This window comes from Ambystoma mexicanum, chromosome 6p (genome assembly GCF_040938575.1).
Source record: "Ambystoma mexicanum isolate Mex_15411 chromosome 6p, UKY_AmexF1_1, whole genome shotgun sequence".
Lineage (NCBI taxonomy): Eukaryota > Metazoa > Chordata > Amphibia > Caudata > Ambystomatidae > Ambystoma > Ambystoma mexicanum.
In genome coordinates, this window is record NC_090935.1 from 514174858 (window position 1) to 514184443 (window position 9586).

General features: G+C 44.5%; 1 protein-coding gene across 2 annotated transcripts in view; it reads right to left on the reverse strand.

Moving 5' to 3' along the window:
• The window catches only part of ELOVL7 (ELOVL fatty acid elongase 7), a 186400-nt gene extending 178570 nt beyond the window's left edge, over window positions 1-7830 (reverse strand). The window contains exon 1 of one of the 2 annotated variants that reach the window (XM_069627328.1): window positions 7509-7830. The gene's annotated coding sequence lies outside the window, so the exon portion shown is untranslated. The remainder of the gene's footprint in view (window positions 1-7508) is intronic. The other variant, XM_069627329.1, reaches the window with a different exon arrangement.
• Window positions 7831-9586: the final 1756 nt, after the last annotated feature.

Sequence of the window (9586 nt, forward strand, 5' to 3'; positions counted from 1 at the left end):
CATCACAGGTTGAAGGATACATTGCAAATGAAGAGGCTCATTGGCAGGTCCGACACAGTAACACACAGCACAAGGAAAAAGCTGAAAGATCTTGGTAAGGTTTTCTGCATACAACTCACGCGGAAACAAGTGGCTGCATAAGGAGTTGGGGCCACCAGGGAGACTTCAAAAGAATCTGGGAGGGCCCCTCTGCACCTGCAGCGATCTTGGGGGTCACCAACCTCTCTTGCTGCAGTAGGGCTGTCGGGCACAACGGAGGTCATGCGGGGCAGTAGGACACGGCCGTTTGTCGGCCACCGGTAACAAAGGACTTCTTCACTTGCTTGAGGACAGCTTAGCCCAAGGAGATTTTGGCGACCGTAAAGAAGGAGGAAATGATGGTAGCATGGATATATTTAGCTATGCGTGGAGGGCAGTGAGGATGTGATTGAACGCTTGGGACTTTTACAAGCTGATAAAAACACAATACTTAAATAAGGTGCCCCTAGGAAAGCTGAAGATATAGCATTGAAGCTTCTCATTGGGCAGTGGGAGCCAGAGCACTCCAGGAAATATAGATTGTTAGTGCAATACAAAGGGTACCATCAAAACACAGCTACATGCAGAACATTTGTGTTCGGTGGGCGAGTAGCTTGAGAAACGCTGGTCTTGGGCACATTTCTGTTTGTACCTCCTTCCATGCTACCAATTCCAGCCAATCAAGCTATGGCATGTGGCCACTAACTGAAAAGTTAGTAACTTGCCAGGGTGGAGCCCACCCAAGGATGCCAGAAATAAGTAGTTCCCTCGGGACACAGATGAAGATCAGATCATTTAGCCTGAAAAAGTAGGGAGCAGAAGCTAGATAGCACTTGCAAGTGGTAGGTGTCCAGGGACAAAACAGCCACCCCAGAGTGATGCTAATGCCCACTATGTGGGCAACATGCCAGAATGTGTCAGGGGACCCTGCAGCATTCTGATGTCAGTATGAACGGTCTGGGTGTAACTAAGTTGAGAAATATGTGAGCAGCACGACTAATATTTGCCATACAGAATGACATGTAAGCTTTAAAGAACGGAGATAGCTCAGTTGGTTGGATGATTGGTGCAGCAATATGGGTTTGGGACCTACAAGTAGCAGGTTCAGACCCTGGCAAGGACAAGTGACCCTCCACATGCTGTGAAATTGATAAAGTACTGACTACAGTTAGGGGGTCATGGTATGGGAATACGTACGATGTACAGCATCTTTGTGAAAAAAATGATACGAGTAATAAGAGATTAGCCTGAACTAAAGCATTATGGCCACTGTGCACTGAAAGGGACCAATCCCTCAGTATTAGCAGACATATGTCCTAGGAGCTCTATTATGTGGGGGGTAAGGTTTCCCGGGTAACAGTTTTGTTTTCGTATTGGGAGCGGGTAAGACAGCTCAGTGGGTTGAGCACATTTATTTGAATTGCTTTGAGAGTTCTATTGAAATATCACAACCAGTCACTTGGTGTTTTCCTGGCTGGGGCGCCTGCGAAGTTCCAAGAAGGCGGACATGGGTGTAGGGACCCAGGGGCTCATACTGCACACGAATATGGTAACTAAACAAGATAAAACATATGAGCAACAAGCCAGTCATTGATTAAAATCACTGCACGTTTAATGAGACTTCTTTCTCTCCAAAGGGGCCACTGTTGACTGAGGTAATGGCAATCTCCCCCACCACCCCACTTAAGAACACACAATTATTTATTTTGCTACATGAGTATTATTACACCTCCCAACAAACTGGCACGTTTTGGATAATTAGGTATGCTGAGCACCTGCTAAAAATATTGCCGGGTTCTTAAGCTATGGGCAACCTGGTAGAATAGCAGCCTCAGCGGCAACGTGTTCGCCTTGAAAGCAAGACTACACAAAGCAACACAGGTTCGATCCCGGGTCTGCGCTTAGAAACCTCTGGGTATTTAAGCGCATTATAAATACGCAACTAAGAAAAAACAAAATAAATAAATAGCGCAACTAAAAAAACAAATTCCTGTAACAGCGCCTCGATGCCCGTGGGCTGTGTGAGCAATTTAAAAATGCAAAAGTAAACCAGTTTGCCTGGGAAGAATTAGAAACGCAGGGCGACACAGGTTCCATGCCAGAAGCGTGCCATAAAAGATTAATAGATATCAGTGGGGACGTGTGTATTAATTTCACCAAAGAAATTACAGTGCAACACAATAGTAGGGGTCCTGGGTCTGGGTCTATTACTGACAATAGATATAATAATGTAGAGGAGCACACCTTTTTTAATTGAGACCTTCACTTTTCATTGAGTTTTTGCATTACTTCAGTGCTGACAGAGTGCGATTCTGGGCTACAGAATCCAATGTTAACAGTACAATTTGTGGGATCACTTCCGCTAAAATGACCTCGACTCCATGCACACTTTTGGACATGTATACATGCAAAGACATTTTCTACCACACTTAGATTGCAATTGGGTACATTTTTTGAAATGATCCAAACACAAAAGTATAAATATACTCTTAATAGATATCTCCATTTGGCTTTTTCAATATTCAAAACATAAAACATTCAACAATATGGCATTACTTTATGCTCATTAGTGGTTAAATGTTAGTGATGCAATTAACAGAGTTCTGCAACTTTTTGAAGAAAATAAACTGTTCATCTGTGCATTCTTTCCCAATCAATTCAATGATATTTTTGTCTCTTAGTCCATATATGTATCCTTTCTCTAAACTTCAGGCAGATTGCCTATTTGTTGGTGTGTTTCTCTAATGCACAACCCGTTTTGGGCAATTAACACCCTTCATCAGGTGCAGCCAAATGTCTTGATTCAATGTGTTGATTTCTGAAATTCAAATAATACGTATTTCTGATCAAAAAACGTTTGTCCATGTTTTGTCACTATTAAGCTAATTTCATAGCTTTCATTCATTGTCGTTTTAATGACCTAATGTACCTGTGACTTCGAAGATCTTCACTTCCTTAAAACATCTTTCACATGTCAATTTTGGCCTGAGGGTAGGCTGTGTGCCTTCTCCATTCCATAAAGCGCTACGTGCAGTTTTTTACTCAATCTGTCAAAGAAAACAAATAGACATCCATTTTTGAAGATATTTGTTGTTTCTCTGTGGGCGGGTTTTGTGCCGGGAACAGTCGCTCAAAAGTTGCGCTGTGTCCCAGTCACAAAACCCCTGTTGACTGACATAGTGAAGTTACTTGTTCAGCATCCTTTGCATGTGTGGGCTCACCTCTCTGATGATTTTACAGGGCAGCCGTCTCGTAATTCATTGCTTACACGCCCCGAGTTAGTCGTTCTGTCCTATGTTCTGCTCGTCCTATTCTGCTTCTCCGTGCTTTGTTTCTAACATGTCCTCTCCTCAATGCCGAGTTCGACAATGCTGGTATCGCCTTCCCCTCACTGTGCGTTCCTGTTCCTTCTGTTTGTTTTGATGGTATGTATACAGTCCGTTGTTTCTTTCCATGTTTCAAAAGCATAACTTACTCAGTTGAATTAGCGGGCGCCATCTTATAGCGTTTAGAGAGTTAAGTTGATTGCGTTATGTCGCGTCAGTTCTTTCTCTCATTGTTAGGCGGTCGCTAGCCATATTGAAATGTCCTTTCTCTTTGCAACCTCACGGTGGTCGACACTTCATCTTACATTTTTGTTGCAGATATTGCAGGGTTATCACTTCCCCCTTTGCTTAAGTGGATGTATTATTGTAGCGTGCTTGATGGTACTGATCAGCACTTTGTGTCTTTACTCCATTTACTGCATGTGTCTCAGTATTTCAAATGTGCTCCTAATATTAAGGAATAGCAACAGCTACAGACATTTTCCATTTAGCAGTGTCTTTGTTTCTTTTAGCACATCTACAGGAAGCAGCTTAAATCCCAATCGGCATTCATCCCGTTTGGCTGCATAGAGTTCAGTTTTTCGATCCAATACGTTCCTTTTTGTAACAGCATTTTATTAAGATTACCACCTCTTCTTGATACTTGCACTTGTTCAAGAATGATCAATCTGATCTGTTCGATGTTATGTCTTTCTTTTTTGAAGAGTTGGGTTACTGGAGATTTGATGGCTCCTGTTCTAATGTTGGATTTATGTTCCGACCATCTTGTTTTTGCCTTTCTCATTGTCATTCCTACGTAACATATTCCACATGGGCATCTTATGCCATATATTACATTTTTAGAGTCATATGTAGAAGAGTGATGAAGATTTAACTTATAACCTTTGTGGGGATGGGTAATGGTATTGCCCTTGATTATTGCAATTGTTGCATGGTGTTGTTCCTTTGTAGACTTCCTGAGTTGTAGATCTTCACTTCCTTAAAACATCTTTTTTTAAGTTCTCAGGAAGTCTACAAAGGAACAACACCATCCTACAATAATATATTACGTAGGAATGATGACAATTAGAAAGGCAAAAACAAGATGGTCGGAACATAAATCCAACATTAGGACAGGAGCCATCAAATCTCCAGTAACACATCACTTCAAAAAACAAAGACATAACATCGCACAGATCAGATTTATCGTTCTTGAACAAATGCAAGTATCAAGAAGAGATGGTAACCTTAATAAAATGATGTTACAAAAAGAAACGTATTGGATCGAAAAACTGAACTCGATGCTGCCAAACGGGATGAATGCCGATTGGGATTTAAGCTGCTTCCTATAAATGTGCTAAAAAGAACAAAGACTGCTAAATGGAAAATGTATGTAGCTGTTGTGACAGCCTGACTAACAATAAGAGAAAGAACTGACATGACATAACGCGATCACCATAACTCCCTAAAACACTATAAAATGGCGCCCGTTAATTCAACTGAGTCAGTTACGCTTTTGAAACATGGTAAGAAACAACGGACTGTATACACACATCAAAACAAACAGAAGGAACGGGAACGCACAGTGAGGGGAAGGCGATACCAGCATTGTCCAACTCTGCATCAAGGAGAGGACATGTTAGAAACAAAGCACAGAAGCAAAATAGGACAAGCAGAACGGAAAAGGACAGAACAACTAACTCGGGCCGCATATGTGCACGAATTACGAGACGGCTGCCCTATAAAATCAAAGAGGTGAGCCCACACATGCAAAGGATGCTGAACAAGTAACTTTACTATAATGTCAGTCAACAGGGGTTTTGTGACTGGGACACAACGCTACTTTTGAGCGATTGCGCCCGGCACAAAGCCCGCCCACACAGAAACAACAAATACCTTCAAAAATGGATGTCTATTCGTTTTCTTCAAAAGATTGAGTAAAACTGCCCGTAGTGCTTTAAGGGATGGAGAAGGCACACAGCCTACCCATAAGCCAAAATTGACATGTGAAAGAGGTTTTAAGGAAGTGAAGATTTTCGAAGTCACAGGTACATTAGGTCATTAAAACGACAATGAATGAAAGCTATGAAATTAGCTTAATAATAGTGACAAAACATGCACAAAAGTTTTTTTATCAGAAATACGTATTTTTTGAATTTCAGAAATCAATACATTGAATCAAGATATTTGGTCGCACCTGATGAAGGGCGTTAGTTGCCCGAAACACGTTGTGCATTAGAGAAATACACCAACAAATAGGCAATCTAGAGAAAGTATAAATATATGGACTAGGAGAAAAAAATCATTGAATTAATTGGGAAAGAATGCACAGATGAACAGTTTATTTTCTTCAAAAAGTTGCAGAACTCTTGTCTGTTAATTGCATCACTCAAATGTAAGCACGAATAAGCATAAAGTAATGCCATATTGTTGAATGTTTTAAATATTGAAAAAGCCAAATAGAGATATCTATTAAGAGCATATTTATACTTTTGTGTTTGAATCATTTAAAAAAAAAAAAAATGTACCCAATTGCAATCTAAGTGCAGTAGAAAATGTCTGGGTCTATTACTGCCTGGCAGTTGCTAACCAGAGGCGGACACCCACTACTTTGCAAACGAGAAATGTCACCAGTGGGCAATACATCTTGTTGCAAGCTCAGGAAATCTAAAGGGCTACCTTGGGAGGTGCCTTAAGACATTGCTTTGCTTAGGGGCTGGGGCGGCCCCCAATTTGTTCCATGTATGGGAGGCGATGGCACCGCTATGCCAAACAGCCAGTTAAGAGCGAGGCGAGGCTCCCTGAACCTGAACTTCACGCTGGCAGACAAGCTTTGAAAAAGGAATGCAGTGGAGAGAGTCCCAAACCGGTTCAGCAAGAGAGGTGTCGCAAATGCAAAGCCGGCATCCTTGGAAACGTCGCTGTCACGAGTGAAGCTCCCCAAACCACACTGGGGGTGATACCTAGCCCCCATCGGAAACTCTCCCCAGACATTCATGATTTATAGAAGATTGGGGTTTTTAATGCTTGGAAACGCAGGGCGAGGACATTTCGACGCCTCTGGTTTCAACTAACGTATCAGACAGGAAAGCATTTGTGATTAGTCAAGTGAGATTTTACTTAAGAAAAAAAATACTTGCCGATCATTTTGATATGTTAATGCGTTATAGCCTCCCCGACGTGCACGTTTAAGTCATACATGCATTTCTAAGATACTAGCTGGGAGGCCTCTGGGTGAAAAGTCCGCTCTAGCTACAGGCTTCAAATACGTTCCTTGCAGAACCGGTTTCTCCGCTCTTCAGTGCAGGAATTCACAGGCCGGCGCCATTAACATAATTGATGAGAGGACTGGAAATCCTGGATTGCCAACGTTCATTAATCCCACACCCATAAGGTGGAGGAGACATGTGTTCTGTTTTAATGGGGTGGCGAACAGGTTCCTCGAGTGCATACTCCCCAGCCTGCCCTGTGGGTACACGTCCTCAGCTCCCTCCCTCGCCATCAGGCCCTAGTTACGCTGGCACTAGCGGTCTACGGCCCTGCTGCCACGGGCGAGCTCGCACCACCGCTCCCTTCACACACTGCGGCGAGTGTATGAGCCTGTGTACACACTACACAGCGCCCTCTCGAGCTGTGTGCTAGCAATAGCGCACACTGCGCGTTCAGTTACTCGAAAATGCATGGCAGTATGCGAGGAACTAGGCTGCGATACAAGTGGCAGGTGCTTGTACGAAGCAGGGACAGGCCTGCCTTGCGTTGGCATTCTATAAACCACACACACCCCACTGTGAAAGAAGCCGAGCTCGCGGACCTTCACAAGGAGGGCAGTCGCACTCAAGTCACGATCAGGGATATTTCGGAATACCAGAGCCACATACTTTGGGCGGCACACATAAGTAACATTAAAAGATTTCTAGACACAAGAGGAAGGTTCAACTATAAACAAGTTTAGAGCCGTAATTACACGGTCAGGTTGGGGCGACGAACGTGACATGGGTGCCGGCATAGCCACTAATACCAGGATGCACAATCTAGAATGCCTTGCACGCACAGGCTCGGCCCAAGCGGCGTCACCCACGATCGGAAAACAGACACATTTAGTTTTGGAAAAAAGATTAAGGTGGCTGGGTCTAGTCTAAAAACAACGCGGTCTTGTTCAGAATGGAGGGCCCGGTAAGCACTTACCTGGGGGCGCCTGGTCCTCGGCGGTGACCGGGTATGGAGGGAGGGAGTGGGGAGCAGCAGCGCAGCCCGGCTACCTGGAAACACAGACCACGCCGCCACTCCTGTGGTAGAAGCAACTCGGAGACTCACCCAAGGCAAGGAGGGTGTGGGTAGGAGCGTGAGTCACCGCACCTCCCATCCCTAACCCGGCCACGCCCTCCCAGGCCCCTCCCCCTGCCGGGGCTGAACTCGGCGGCTCTCACGGGATGCCCCAAAGCCTCACGTGGGATGTGGCGCTGGGGGAGTTGCTTAGGTGGGGTGGGGTGTCCTGGCGCCAGAGTACGGGTTGTTAGTTAACATGCGATGCTTTATAGGTAGCAGCAGGCGACGAGGCGCCCAGGTAGCACAGGGGGTAGTTCCTGATTCATGCCGGATTGGGAGGGGGCACGAACAGGCAGGGCGCTGAGGCAGAGGCTGGGGCGCGAAAGCTACACAAGGTGATGTAGGACCGTGACATGACCTGGCTAGCCTTTTGGGATGGGGCGGTTTCCTCGGATTGGGAACGTCCTGTCTCTGCCTGCAGCACACATTGTGACAGACGAGGCCCGTGGGATGCAGGTGCCAGGCTTAATCGCGTGCCCGCCCAGTGCACAGAATACACGATTGGAAACCATTTCAAGGACATGCCCGCCCTTCATTCATTTCCCTGCAATCATCTGCGGAGCCCAGAGCGGTTGACCTGTTACCCTGGTTGGTGTTGTAAAAATGACGACCTGAGGCATTGTCTTATGGTGGGCAATAAAAAGGCAATGGTTTTTTATTGCAACAGTATAATCACACAACACATTTTGGAAAATGTATTTATCCAAAAACACACAATAATAAACAACTGTTATCTTTTGGGAACCGGGCCAGTGGCTTCTACCTGGGCTGTGCCGCCACACCTGGATGGTTCTCGGCCATCCAGGTTCCCCCCAAAAGTTACGGAATTACTTGCATCCTCTTGTAGCTAGATTCTCAATCACCTCATCATGCCTTTGACTGACAAGTGGACCCCGTCTGTGTGGAACAGCTCCGGATGGTTTCATGTCTTTATAGCAAAACATTTTATGAAAAATGCACTTATAATGAAACTTTTATAATGAAAAATATTTTTATTTATTTTTTTCGTTGTGTCCCCTGCTTACCCCTGTTTCCCACCCCTAAAAACTCAACCCAACCGTTTCCCCACACAAGATTGAACCCTTTACCCCACCTCTAAGTGCATTCTTCATAACATTTTTCGTTATAAAATATTCGATAAAAGTCAATTCTTCATAACATTTTTGATATAAAGACGGCATACTGCTCCGGGTCTGCGAGTGAAATTGTGGAGTGACGTATGAAGTGAATTCCTCTGCTAATGTTGAACTTTTCTATTCCCCTCTTAAGCTTTTTCATAGCAATGTCCTTTGCTTTGTATGAATTTGCCCCTTGCCATATTTTTCTAGGTAGCATGGCTGAGTAGAAAATGTCGTTCTTCCTCCAATTGTGTGCCATTCCTGCTAATGATACGCATGTATCCGACAGCAATTGTTTCCTGCCTTGTTCCACCAGGTCATTGGCCCCCACGTGTATGACTAAAAATTCAGGTGGGTCCCTGAATGCTACCAAGTCTGCCAGTTTGTCGTGTATCTCTGCCCAACTCATGCCATGGTATCCCCACCATGATGTAATGATGTTCCTAAATGCCGATTTTTCTTTTGTCTCCTCGGACCATCTCCCTGCCTTGAAAATAAAAGAGCGTCCTATGATCCATGAGGGGGTCGTCTCATTCTGTTGGAGAAAATCATTGTTATATTAGTTCTGGTCGCACACATCTTCTATAACTATTTAACTTCCATCCCCCTATTTGTTTTACTTTTCCTGCCGCAAGACCCCCTTGCCATGCTGATGTGGCTGCTCCTATTCTGAATGAGTGTGTCCCAAATTCACGGCTGTCCCAACCTGCTTTCTGAATGGTTGTCTTGAGGACAGCCTGAAATTGAAATTGACTCAGAGCCCTCCCATCTTTATGCATCAAGAAACGCCCTCCAATACTTGGGCAGTACCTGAGATAC